Below are 15,316 nucleotides of genomic sequence, written 5' to 3'. Positions count from 1 at the left end.
TCTGCTTTTTACTGCATATTATGGGAATATACAAAAGCATGTTCTTTGGATATAAATAATAAAGTTGGATATTTCTCAAATATAAAATAAGATGAATTTATCTCCTTGGCACTAGAAATTTGCTTTTTTTTTATCTTTATTAACTTGAGTATTTCTTATTTACATTTTGATTATTATTCCACTTCCCGGTTTCCGGGCCAACATCCCCCTAATCCCTCCTCCTCCCCTTCTATATGGGCTTCCCCTCACCATCCTCCCCCCATTTCTACCCTCCCCCAACAATCACCGTCACTGGGGGTTCAGTCTTGGCAGGAACAAAGGCTTCCCCTTCCACTGGTGCTCTTACTAGGCTATTCATTGCTACCTATGAGGTTGGAGCCCAGGGTCAGTCCATGTATAGTCTTTGGATAGTGGCTTAGTCCCTGGAAGTTCTGGTTGGTTGGCATTGTTGTTCATATGAGGTCTCCAGCCCCTTCAAGCTCTGCCATTCCTTTCTCTGATTCCTTCAATGGGGGTCCAGTTCTCAGTTCAGTGGTTTGCTGTTGGCATTCGCCTATGTATTTGCTGTATTCTGGCTGTGTCTCTCAGGAGAGATCTACATCCGTTTCCTGTCAGCCTGCACTTCTGCCGGTTGTGGTGGCGCACACCGATAGGATTTGCTGAAGGAGGCAGAGGCAGGAGGATCAGGAGAAATTTGCTTTTTAAATTAGTTACAGTGCTCCACATTTTAGCAAATTTAAATATGAAGAACTATAAAATATACATGGGGTTTTTGGATAACATTTTACCTTATAAACATTTTTTATTTCCATTTAGAAAGTGCTATAAATATATGTTTCCTAAACAAATATTTCAAGGTTTTTACAAAATGACATTTGAAAGCCAAAGCTTATATTGTTTTTGAACACTCATGTATTATTTCCTTAAGCAAAGAAGGGTTACATGAAATCATCCTGCCATTCTGTTATGCCGAAAATAGTAGATAAGAACGCAATAAATTGTGACATCAAAATCTCTCCCTGTGTGAGAAGCTCCTCAAATTTGGAGCCACATTGAAAGACAATCTTCTGGTCATTTTTAGTTTTTTATTATTTATAATATATTTTAATCACGATTCCTTTATAGAAAGATTAAGACATGGGTTTAGAGTGAACATTTTAGAGGACTGAGGCAGAGTAGGGGAGGCTCAGAGTAAGGATTAGCCACTTGTGATTTATAATCAAGCATATCAAGGAGAAAAATCAAGCATCAGACAAAATCCTTCCTGTGGCGAAAAGTGAGTGATTAAAAAATGATTCTGAGAAACAAGCCTGAATCAGTGTAGCTATTAAGACAGCTATTCTATGTGAACTCTTTCACTACTTTTCAAAGTACCTTTGGCAATGTTAGCTTAGCAATGAAGATTTAGAGTAGCATTGATTCTATAGAATTAATACAATGGGGGAACTATGAGATATAGGTTGTGCTAATACCGAGGTGAATCCATCTAGCATATGCAACAGATTTAATGTAAATAATCTGTTGTTGTAAAAATACAAAAATAAATAATTGTTGTTGTCTTTTACCCGCTTGGTCTGCACCGGGGTGCCCCAAGATATCTGCTAGACATCTTGGTGGAAAAACATCCCAGCCGCACACTTTCCTGCACTCAAACCCTCACATAAAAGAACATACAACACAATAATCTTTGACCCAATTGGTAAGATATAATTGCCCACTTAAACATACAAAGCCCGGTACCATCCATCCCTTAGGAACATTGATAACAATCTGTAAATACACAAAGCAGAATCTTAACATCACCTGCCACGGCTTCTCCCCCTCTCCTCTGTCTCCTCCTTCCTGTCCTAGTCTCCTCCTCTTCCTTCAAATTTCTCTCCCGCCCATCCTTCCTTCTCCAATGACAGGCCTCCTTCTATCCTGTACCTGCCCCTCACCTGTACTTTACAAATTCAGTGGGGAGGTGGTTCTGGTGAAGTCACCGGATTTCTGAGTACTGACTAGGCAGGTGTCTTTGGGGCAGTGGAATTAGCATCAAAATACAGATAACTCCAGGGCAAACCACAACAATAATCTATCAAGAGAGATAAAGAAATGAAAATATTTGCAAGGGGATTCCTAACAAATCAAAGTAGGGGAAAATGTCTATAAGACTTTTCTACTGGGAGATATTAAATCAAAAATCAAAGGTGTCAAAAACCATATTCTCATGAAGGTAGAAGGTGATTTCAAGTTCCCAGTGCTGCAAAGCAAGGCAAATAAATGTTATTTTGTTATTTGGTTGCTGAGAAAAGTCTTCCTAGAAGAACAGGAAGTTGTCTTTCCCTTTGTAAATGCTAACTTCCCTTTTATTTGTTGTAAGCAACTGCTGGGAAACAGTGGAATTTGGTGCTGAGAGGAAGGTTACAGATTTTTTTTTTTTTTTTTTTTTTGTGCAAAATTCATTGGCATACACCAGAAGAGCAGACTCTCAAGGGAAATTGGTGAACTAGAAAAAAGATTGAATAAAAGTACTATACATATAGATTAGACTGCTCAATTGTAGGTGTGACACTCTGCTCCGTCATTGCTAACACGTTCCTAATAAAAGGATTCAGTTTAATTGTGAATTTTTTACTTAGATGAATAATTGGCCTGAGCTGGTTTCTTCTCTAATTACTCCAAAGAACGACTTTCCCTTTCCACGTCTGGTGATCTATGTGACTATGTGTTTTTCAAGTGCACATTTCCCTGCGGCTTTCAATGCAAAGATGTGCCTGTGCTGGTTTGATCATTCCCAAACAATAGAAAATATTTCAATGCATAAGTAAAACAGATCTAAGTGCTAAACAATATTTCAAGGAACTAAAAACTTCATTTTAATCACAAACAAGCTGCAAGGCAATTTTCAATTACAGCCAGCTTTTTTATTTTTCTCCAGCTGTGTGTCCCTGCTGATTCCTGAAATTACATGTAAGTTGTCCCAGATTTTCAAGTGGTGTACCTACCGAGGTTTTTCTTTTGTCAGTTGATGAAGTATCTGTGATTAGAACTTAAATAAATTGGCATTTATAAGATTCATTGCCCCACCCTGTAAATTTCAGGACATGATGATGGAGCATACAGGGATTAGGAGATATCCCCAGTGACAGCATGCAGCCTGATTAGGCCACTGGTGTTTCAAGACCTCACCTCCGCTGCAGGAACAGCAAAGGATAATGTGAGAGCGAAGCCCTAGAAAAAAGGAATCTGTTGGGTTTTAAACAATCAGGTCAATAACGGATTGTATTTTCAAAGCTCTACAGAGTCCCTGCTTTTAGAAAAGTTTGCAGCTGTTTGTTTCCCCTAATATTGTTTTCAAGTAAAACCTCTGTGTTAGCAGAATTGAAATGGATATATTTATATTTGGAGGACTCAGAGAAAATCTTGCACTTACAGGAAACCTTGTATCTTTCTTTGAAAAAAAAGACAGCAGTATTAATGCCACACAAAAAGAAAGGCAAACTTTAGATCATGATTTTCTTTGCCTCCTTGACCAATCTAATATCTATTGCTTGGCCAATTCCCAGTCATCTTTTTTAATGGCCACTCACTAAAGAAATGGAATTGTCAGTCCTTATTTGAAGGGCTCCTTTAATGTTTTGGGAAAATACTGATAGGGAAACATAAAAGTGAAAGAAGTGTCAAGAGGAGGTGTGAAAATGAAGAATGCACGATAGACAAAATAGTAAAAGACCTTGAGTAGAAACAACAGGTAATTTGGTAATTTACTATAAAAATAAAAAAGTAATGTAAGTGCACAAAAAGAAACAGAAAACACAATTAGATTTCAAGTATAAAAATTACTTTTTTTTTTGGAAACTTAGAATGAGAAGTTGGTATTTAACTGCAAAAGATTTTATTTTCTTGGCCAAAAACTGGAGTAATTAAAAATGCCTTAAGCATGTTGAACAATAATACTCGGTTACACACTAAAATATTTGAAGAACAGTGCACAGTATTGGAGAGAATAGAGAACACCTTCACTGGGTCCTCTAGAAAGAATTCAGGGTGTTTAAATGGCTTCTATGTGTTTTACCTTTTGATTGAGTTTTTAGATATTTCCTATGAGACTGGAGGAAACAAATTGAAAATTAAAGTTGTTTAAAGGTAATGAACTGGGAAAACCTGTCGGAAATTAGAGAAAATACAAACTAAATTTGGTAGAACAGTAGTGTGAACTTTAAAATAATTATTTTCCTTTTTATCCGTAGATTTAATGAATCATTATTAATTAGAGAGAAAATGAAAGCATTAAAGATATTATAAGGCATGTTTGTATTTCCAAAAAACCTGATATATTTCTGATATATATTTCTTTTGGTAATCTATGTATTTTTCACTGTTGAGTTTCCTACTTTTATGTCACCATTTATAAATTCTAAGAAAAATTTAATAATAAAGTTGCCTTATTCACTTTGAGTGCATGCTCACCATGCTTGTGAGTTTTAATTAATACCAGGTATTCCACTTTTACATGTCCTTTCACATGTTTTATGTATTTATATTAATTTTCACATGACTATTTTTCAGAACAAGATTTTAGCACATACATGTGTGTATTATACGTATTTTGAGTCTGTAATCTCATATTTCATTTTTATCTGAGGAATTGTTTATTAATATTTCTTTTTTGTTGTACTTTTTCTTTTATTGTATTTTTTTAATTTATATTTCAAATATTCAAACCATTCCCTGTTTCCCAGACACAAGACCCTCGGCCATCTCCCCCCTCTTTTATAAGGGTGTTTCCCTCCCCATCCATCTCCCCCTTCCCACCTCTGCCTGACATTCCTCTGCAAAGGGGATCGAACCTTTGCAGGACGAAGGGCTTCTCCTTCCATTGGTGCCCAAATGGCCATCCTCTGCTACATATGCAGCTAGAGCCATGGGTCAGTCCATGTATATAGTCTTTGGTTAGTGGTTCATCACTGTGAGCTCTGGTTGGTTGTCATTGTTGTTCTTATGGGGTTGCAAGCCCCTTCAGCTCTTTCAATCCTTTCTCTAATTCCTCCAACAGGAGTCCCGTTCTCAGTCCAGTGTTTTGCTGCTAGCATTCGCCTCTGTATTTGACATGCTATGGCTGTGTCTCTCAGGAGAGATCTATATCCAGTCCTGTTAGCATGCACTTCTTAACTTCATCAGTCTTATCTGGTTGTGGTGACTCTGTGTGTGTGTGTGTGTGTGTGTGTGTGTGTGTGTGTGTGTGTGTGTGTGTACATAATACGTGTATCAATTTTGCAGAAGATACCATGAGGTGGTGAGAAGAAGGTATATCCTTTTGTTTTAGGATGAAATGTTCTATAATATTTGTTAAGTCCATTTGGTTCATAACTTCTGTTAGATTCTCTACGCCTCTGTTTAATTTCTCTTTCCATGATCTGTTCATTGATGAGAGTGAGGTATTGAAATCTCCTACTATTATTGTGTGAGGTGCAACAAATGCTTCGAGCTCTAGTAAGGATTCTTTTATGAATACAGGTGCCCTTACATTTGGAGCATAGATATTTAGGATTGAAAGTTCATCTTCACAAATTTTTCCTTTGATGAATATGAAGTGTCTTTACTTATCTTTTTTTATAACTTTTGGTTGAAAGTCGACTTTATTGGATATAAAATGGCTACTCTAGGTTGTTTCTTTGGACCATTTGCTTAGAAAATTTTTTTCCATTTATTTACTCTGAGGTAGTATCTGTCGTTGTCTCTGAGGTGTGTTTCCTGTATACAGCAAAATGCTAAATCCTCTTTACATATCCAATCTCTTAGTCTATGTATTTTTGTGGGGGAATTCAGTCCATTGATGTTGAGAGATGTTAAGGAATAGTGATTGTTGCTTCCTGATATTTTCGTTGTCAGAGTTGGAATTATGTTTGAGGGTCTCTCTTCTTTTAGTTTCATTGCAAAGAGATTATTTTCTTGCTTTTTCCATGGGGTAGTTTCCCTCCTTGGGTTGGAGTTTTCCATTTAATATCCTTTGTAGGACTAGATTTGTAGAAAGATATTGTGTAAATTTGGTTTTGTCATGAAATATCTTGGTTTCTCCATCTATATTAATTGAGAGTTTTGCTGGATACAGTAGCTTTGACTGGCATTTGTGTTCTCTTAGGGTCTGCATGACATCTGTCCAGGATCTTCTCCTTTCATAGTCTCTGGTGAGAAATCTGGTATAATTCTGATAGGTCTACCTTTATATTTAACTTAGCCTTTTCCCCTTTCAATATATATTTGTTTTGCTTTTAATATTCTTTCTTGTTTTGTGCATTTGGTGTTGTGACTATTATGTGACTAGAGGAATTTCTTTCCTGGTCCAATATACTTGGAGTTCTGTATGCTTCTTGTATGTTTATAGGCATATCTTTAGTTTAGGGAAGTTTTCTTTCTATAATTTAGTTGAAGATATTACTGGCCCGTTCAGGTGGGAGTCTTCACTTTCTTCTATAACTATTATCCTTAGGTTTGATCTTCCCATTATGTCCTGGATTTCCTGGGTGTTTTAGGCTAGGAGCTTTTTGTGTTTTTTACATTATCTTTGATGTTTGTGTCAATGTTTTCTATGGTATCTTTTGCCTTGGAGATTCTCTCTTCTCTCTCTTGAATTCTGTTGGTGATACTTGCATCTATGACTCCTGATCTCTTCTCTAGGTTTTCTATCTCCAGAGTTGTCTCACTTTGTGCTTTCTTTATTGTTTCTATTTCCATCTTTAAATCCAGGATGATTTTATTCAATTCATTCACCCATTTCGTTGTGTTTTCCTGTAATTCTTTAAGGGATTTTTGTGTTTCCTCTTTAATGGTTTCTACTTTTTGCTTATATTGTCCCTTTTGTTTTTAAGGGAGTTATTTATGTCCTTCTTAAAGTATTCCATCATCATCATAAAATGTGATTTTAAATCTAACTCTTGCGTTTCCGGTGTGTTTGAATATCCAGTATTTGCTTTGGTGGGATAATTGGACTCTCATATTGCCAAGTAGTCTTGTTTTCTCTTGCTTAGGTTTCTGTGCTTGCTTCTTGCCATCAGGCTGTCTCTGGTTTCAGCTTGTCTTTCTGTCTCTGACAGTGCCTTGACCCTCCTGTAGACCTGTGTGTCAGCACTCCTGTAGACCTGTTTTCTTTCAGCTGGATCTGGGAACAAAGAACTCTCCTCTGAGGTGTGTAGGTGCTCCTGGTGACTGGCTTTCAGCTATAGGTACAGGCAGAAACCCAAAGGTTCCTGCCCCTGACTGATCCTAAGTCCCTGTGCCCAATAGGAACATATGGCATTAGGCAATTTCCTTTTGGGTCAGGAATGTGGGCAGAAAGTAGTTGTGTTCTCTGAGTTCTCAAGAGTGTTCCCACTTCTGAGGGCCCAGCTCTCTCTGCCATGGGACTTGGATGCAGGGAGCTGTGTAACCGATTTAGTTCAATTATGGGCACAGGCATAAACCAGCAAGTTCCTGTTGTTGACTCTCCTATACTCCTTTATCCAGAGGCACTATGCAGTTTCATCTTGGGCCAGGGATGAGGGCAGAAGTTGGCAGAACTGGCGGTCTTACCTGAGGTCTCAGGATTATCTGTACATCATGGAATTCAGCTCTTTCCACCAAGGCATTTGGGTACAGGGAGCTGTGTGACCAGTTCAGTTCAGTTCTGTGCAGAGCCAGAAACCCTTACCATTATTTCTAATATTTTATGATAGTTTTGTGGTACAAGGTGTTAGAAATCATACTTTTGAAATAGATATTTGGCCTCCAAATAAACGCTAATAGATTTAGGTATATTGCTAGAGCATGTGAATGTTATAAGTTAATATGCAGTTAAGGTTAAATTCTGACAACATAAAGCAATTTCTAATGGTAAGGAGAAAATAATTCTCTCCACACATTAAAGTGTCTTTTAGTTGTTTTATAAACTGGGTGCAATTAGAATTGTGCAATTAGAGTCATTAGCATGCACATGTATATCAGAACACTGGAGTATGGGTGACCCTGTACAGGACTCACCGCTAAGAAAATTGATGATCCTGACTTTCTTTACTTCACAGCCATCAACTGTGTGGCAGCTCAGCCAGAGTGAGCAATACAAAAGCATCTCTGTACTTATGCTGGAAGTATAACATTGTACATTGTGGACAAACTTTATAAAGTTAATTAGAGCTTCTGTGGTTTCATACGTGCAACTGTCACCATATACTAAAAGATAGTCAAAAGACAAAGTATCATTTGATTCCTCCCAGCTTTGATGTTTTAGTTTGCCTGCCTGCTCCTTAGTGACGGTCACTAAACCATGTAGTAGACAAGGACAGTATAGCTATCCCCTATAGAACTGACCCCACTGGTCAACATGCCTATTCTCATATTGATCATTTGGCTCTTTCCATTAACTAGTGGGTACTATATAAGAAGCTTATCTCTCAACATTTAAAATTTTAGTTACATAGATCACCTTTAAGAAAATTATTTTTTCTGTTCTAAATCTATTTATATCTCTTTTGTCTTCTAAAACTTTTAATTAAAAAAAGTGATAGTTTCCATGATATAATTCAGTTTTGAGGCATTTTAAGTTCAGTGTAATGTAAAACATTTTAACTAACACATTTTGATTCATAAAATAGTATTCATAGATCATTTTTTCTTTTCTAAAAAAGCCACCCTTTCATAGAATTTCATGGGTGTTGTGTATTTATTTTATGGAAAGTATCACTAAGGAATTAGTCACACTGTTGATCCAAAAGAAAATTTAAAAAGATAATATGTTTTAATAAAATAACTGTATTTCAACTGGATTGTAAATTCTTTCATTAAATATATGTTTTCTCTCCTGCTATTACTTATTACTACTTAAATATTTTCTAAAAGTCTACCAACACAAAATTTATTGTTTACTATAGATAGGTTAATTTTTGGATCTATATGTATATGCAATCAATCCAAAGAACAGGTTTAGCTTGACTATCAAATTATTCTGTTTTAGAAATTTATATTTCACTGGCAGAGCTATTCTGTCAGTGAATATTTTAGTAGTGCATGTTAATCACTGCTAGTTTAATACTTATTTCTGGCATTAAAATGCTCATTAGAGACAGACTGAATAATGAATAACACAAGTTAAAAATTAGCTTCTGTTAGATCACAGTAATTTGTAAAGTAGGCAATAAATACTAGTTTTTACTACTTTATTATGCTATTCATATTCTCAAAATGTAAAAGTAAAAAAAAAACCAAATATAATGAAGATATTATTGTAATCGGTTTTATATTTTAATAAGAATATAAAAATTAACATTTTTAAGTATCAGTATCTATGTCCATTTTAATGCTGTCACTCAAAATAATCTATCTGTCTTTTGATTAAAAGTAGAATGACTTAGGTTAAATGGAAAGGTTAATATACCTATATTTATCATCGTACATTATAAAGATGAACTGAATTGTTTTGAACATATCCAGTTTAAAACAAATTTTAAATTAGTACTATAAAAGAATTAAATGAGTTGATGAGAATATTAAGTACCCCTCAAAATTCAGAGAGCATCTGCGAAGAATGGACTGGAAATATGGCTGTAGGGAAACATACAAATTGTATCAAAGTCAGTATAAAGACTGTGAAAAGAATATCACCAATACTTACTATTCTACAATTTATGCTATTTTATTATTTCTTTTCATTCAAACATTTGCCTTAAGAATCATTTTATCTAGAAGGTATAATTTATTGTTCTATCCTAGAAAATGTATCTGTAGTCAGATTAACCAATGACTTGGAATATATACCATTATTTGTAGAATGCTTATTCTAGCAAGACCACATAAGACAAAGTATGTCGGGGAATTATATTTGAGGAAGAGTACTAATACATTGTTTTTCAATATAATCATAAATTAATAAAGCATATCAAATTTTCTGACCTATTCCTAAGCTTAGTCATAAAACATATATCTTAAACCCAGCTTTATGAATAGGTAAAAGGCATAGAAGCTCTAAAAAGAATAATGTACAAGGACGTCTGAAGTCAACTTAAAGGAGAACACCGTGGATAATTGAAAGAGGCACCTTATGTAAAGTTCCTTCAAAGATAAATATACTGTAACTCCTGTTCTATATAACAGGTAATATCACAGTACATATGTCTTTCCATTCGAAATTCTAGAAACATCCATTGTAAAGGATTTTCAGTAATCATTTTAAGAAATACTAAACGATATGGATGAACTCCCATTATAAAGAATTGATATAAAAATTGGCTTTAAAATGAAACATCATAACTTTTGGTAGTATCTGTGAGATTTTGAAGTAACTGTGATCAATATGATATAGGAAATCAAATAAATGACAGAGAATGTGAACACAAAGAGAACGGTTATGAGAACAAAATGGTACAAACAAAAATACATTTAAACTCACACACACACACAACACCCCCCACACACACACACACAAGGGGAGAGAGAATGAGGGAGGCGAGAGGGAAAGACACAGATAATCACCCTAGAATTAAAGTTAAATAAATACATAAAATAAAAATAACTCCAATAGCACAAACATAATGACTGTAATTGCTATAAGACTTTTATTTGTAAATAAGAGATGGATTTATTTGAATATTTTATTACATTTACTATTTTTTTGGACTGTGTTGAAGAGTTTCATAAGCTACAATATATATGTTATATTGTGTGTGTGTGTGTGTGTGTGTGTGTGTGTGTGTGTGTTTTCAGATTTCAGATCACTTGAGAGAGCGGTATCTCTATCTGTTTCTATCCTAAAGGATTAAATTCAGTTGGTGAGGTTTGAGGTCAAAGAGCCTTTATCTTATTTGTCTTGGATCAGTTTTATTAGTTGTTTTGGGTTTAACTTGAAGTGGATCTAAAACTGGTTACATTGAAGTCATTGGCCTCAGCTTGTTCTATTTAGTGGAGGCTGGATTATATAGTCCCTGATTTCTTTAATGGATTAACTCATTGATAATTTCATAGATGAGAATTGTACTAGAACATTTCAAGTCATAGAAAAGTGATAAACTACAGCCAAACATTTGAGAAGTATATCTAACTTTTTTAAATTTTATTTTTCTTGGATATTTTATGTATTTACATTTCAAATGTTATCCCCTTTCCTCCCTCTCCCATACTTCCTCCCCTCCCCCTGCTTCCATGAAGATGCTCCCACTCCCATCCGCCCACTTGAACATCAATGCCCTGGCATTAACTTACAGTTGGGAAACAAGCATTCCCAGGACATAAATAACACCCTTAAAGAAATGCAGGACAACAAAGATAAACAAGCAGAAGCCTTTAAAGAGGAAACATAAATCCCCTTAAAGAATTACAGGAAAACAAAACCAAATGGGTGAAAGAATTAAATAAAACCATCCAGGATCTAATAAAGGGTATTGAAACAGTAAAGAAACGACCCTGGAGATAGAAAACCTAGGAAAGAGATCAGGAGTCATAGAAGCATACATTACCAATAGAATACAAGAGATTGAAGAGAGAATCTCAGGGGCAAAAGATATCATAGAAAACATTGACACAATAGTCAAAGAAAATGCAAAAAAGCAAAAAAGCTCCTAATCCAAAACATCGAGGAAATCCAGGACACCATAAGACCAAACCTAAGAATAACTTTTATACCTTTCTTCACTCTGTATCTCTCTCTTTTTTTTTAAATTGACTTTTCACTTTTTTTCTTTTTTTATTGGATCTTTTATTTATTTACATTTCAAATGTTATCCCCTTTCCCGGTTTCTCCTCCAGAAATCCCCTATCCCATTCATGTTCTCCTACTTTTATGAGGGTGCTCCCCAACCCATCCTGCCCTGGCATTCCCCTACACTGGAGCATCGAGTGTTTTCAGGACCAAGGGCCTCTCCTCCCATTGATCCCGGACAAGGCCATCCTCTGCTGCATATGCAGTTGGATCTATTGGTCATTTCACGTGTACTATTTTGTTGGTGGTTTAGTTCCTGTGTGATCTGGAGTATGTGGTTGGTTGATGTTGTTCTTCCTATGGAATTGTAACGCTCTTCAGCTCCTTTCGTTCTTTCTCTAACTCCTTCATTAGGGACCCGGTTCTCAGTCTAATGGTTGGCTGTGAGCATCTGCTTCTGTATTTCTCAAGCTCTGGTAGCTACATCAGGCTCATGTTAGGAAGCACTTTTTGGCATCCACAATAGTGGCTGGGTTTGATGTCTGTATATGGGATGAATCCCCAGTTGGGGAAAACTCTGGGTGGCCTTTCCTTCAGTCTCTGCTTCACATTTTGTTTCTTTATTTCCTCCTGTGAGTATTTTGTTCCCCCTTTTAAGAAGGACTGAAGAACCCACACTTTGGTCTTCCTTCTTCTTGAGTTTATTTCCTTTTATTTTGCATGGAACTGGGAACTTTCCTGTGCATTCTCAACCAGGAAGATTTTGCCTTGCCTCAGGACTAAGAGCAATGAAGCTGTATGACTTAACTTAAAGACCACGAGTCAAAGTAAACCTTTGGTCATTCTCAATTATGTAAAGAATTGGGATCACAACAAAGGAAGAAATGATAATACAATTAATACATTAAATATAAGACTTTGATTTCACTGAGACCTATGAGTCATACTGTTCACAATGCCTATCTGGTATTTCAAATTTCATTAATTTCATATGTCTGCGCTTACAAGATTCATCCAATGTTAGCTCATCTTTACTTGACAGGAAACTAAATTATATGTTCTGGCAAAATGCTGTCACATGGAAATAGTTAACCTCCATATTATTTCTTAATCTTTAGAGATAATAAATAATCAATAAATGTACAGAGTCATTGACTATCTTGAACATATGGAGAATTCTCCAATTTTCATTTTAAAAGGAGTCCTGATATGCCTGGATTATGTTTTGTGACAATTTCAGTCATATTAGAAGCTATATGTGCAAGTGAAAAATGTGGTAGCAATTGATTTATTAGTAAATTAGAAATTTGCTTTGTTTTAAGTTAGGGGAACTTAGCCATCAACATGGAGGTGTTGGTTGCTTAATGGACTATAGATACTGCTGCCTTTATTTTCTTACAGCGAGGGACTTTTTCTTTCTTTTTTTTGAACTGCTAGCCAAAATAAGCTTACATCTAAATTGCTTAATTAATATATTTCATCTAAGGTTGGGGATTGAGCTCAGTGGTAGAGCGCTTGCCTAGCAAGCACAAGGCCCTGGTTCGGTCCCCAGCTCTGAAAAAAAAAAAAAAAAAAAGAAAAAGAAAAAAGAAAAAAAATTTTCATCTATCACAGCAAAAGAAAAAAAAGTAGGACAGAGTGACTAATCGTCACTCACTACATAAGCTTCATTACATTCTATATCATTCATGATGACTGAAATATATATATATATGTATATATATGTATATATATATACATATATATGGAAATTAGTGCACCAAAATATATTAGACAAGTTTCCCCAATCATGTAATTAGTATTCAAGAGAGTAAGAAATTAAAGTCCTAGGTGTAGATCAATACTATTATTCTATTAAGTGAGTATAGAATTAAAATGACACTCCCCACCACCATGAATATCAGTACATCTTCAAATACTTATCTGAGAACTGTATATTTATAATAGATAGAAACAAACACACAGACTCCACAACTGTTTAGTGTTTAGAGAATAATATTCTATGAAATTTTAGGTATAAGTGATACATAAATTCACAGCCCTTGCCACAAAGTTCAGGGATGTTCATGAAATAAGGAATGGAAAGATTATAAAAACCAGATATAATCAAGAACATTGGTGAAACTGTGCATCCAAGACACTACAGTATAGTTGCACGTATGAGCTCATAGGGGCCACAGCAATGTGCCTAAGACTCACTCATGATCAAGGCAAGTAAAATCCATTCAAGGAATAGATATCAACCATAAAACCCAATTATGACCAGAGGAATCATTCATATTTGATACCTGTTTGAACAATGGGAGCTGATTTTCTTTAATATTACATCATCCAAAGAACCACATACCAGGAAAGACACTATTCCCAGGATTAGCAGCTGACAAAAACTTGAAATTCTGAGTTTCAAAATAAAATAAAATGAAGCAAAGCAAAAGAAAACAGAAAAGCAAAAAACCAAAAACAAACAAAAACAAAAAACCCCTAATAGTTGGAAAATAGGGTTGAGAAGAGGTATCTATAGGGAATTTGAGAGAAAGGGGATTAATGTGTAAAAAACCAAGCAAGTAAAAGATCTGTATGAAAAGAACTTCAAGCCTCTGAAGAAAGAAATTGAAGAAGACCTCAGAAGATGGAAAGAACTCCCATGCATATGGATTGGCAGGATTAATATAGTAAAAATTGCCATTTTACCAAAAGCAATCTACAGATTCAATGCAATCCCCATCAAAATGCCAATCCAAATCTTCAGAGAGTTAGAACAATTTGAAAATTCATCTGGAATAACAAAAAACCCAGGATAGCTAAAACTATCATCAACAATAAAAGGACTTCTGGGGGAATCACTATACCTAAAGTCAAACAGTATTTCAGAGCAATAGTGATAAAAACTGCATGGTATTGGTACAGAGACACAAAGATAGACCAGTGGAATAGAATTGAAGACCCAATCTTCCTGGTTGATGCCGCCATAGAGAGCTCTTAGGCAACATCCCACGAGCAAACTTGAGCCTTGGGACCACAGGTAAGACCAACTTTTCTGCTGCAAGAGACCTGCCTGGTGAACTCAGGACACACAGAGGCAAAATTCCTCTAGGACTGGGCACTTCCGGTGTTTACCTGGAGTCCCAAACCCGCAGATCCCGCCCCACAGCAGCTCTCTGCTCCCAAACCCCGTGGGAGAGAGACCTCACCACCTGGTCAGGTGGGCACTCCTGAGGCTGCAGAGCGGAAGAGACCACCAACACTGCCCACCACTGCCCACATCCCTGGCCCAAGAGGAAACTGTATAAGGCTTCTGGGTTCCCATAGAGGAGGGCCCAAGAGCAGCAGGACCGCTGCATCTGAGACACCGCCAGAACCTGAAGGGATCTACCGGATAAACAGTTCTCTGCACCTGATCCCGAGGGAGGGAGAGCTAAACCTTCAGAGAGGCAGACACGCTTGGGAAACCAGAAGAGACTGCACTCTGCACACATCTCTGACGCCAGAGGAAAACACCAAACGCCATCTGGCACCCTGGTGCATGGAAGCTCCAGGAAAGGGTGGCACAGATCTTCATGGTTGATGCCACCACAGAGAGCTCGTAGGCAATACCCCACGAGCAAACTTGAGCCTTGGGACCACAGGTAAGACCAACTTTTCTGCTGCAAGTGACCTACCTGGTGAACTCCA

This window comes from Rattus norvegicus, chromosome 14 (genome assembly GCF_021556685.1).
Source record: "Rattus norvegicus strain SHRSP/BbbUtx chromosome 14, alternate assembly SHRSP_T2T, whole genome shotgun sequence".
Classification (NCBI taxonomy): domain Eukaryota; kingdom Metazoa; phylum Chordata; class Mammalia; order Rodentia; family Muridae; genus Rattus; species Rattus norvegicus.
The sequence above is the reverse complement of the archived record's forward strand: the minus strand, read 5'-3'. Positions refer to the sequence as shown.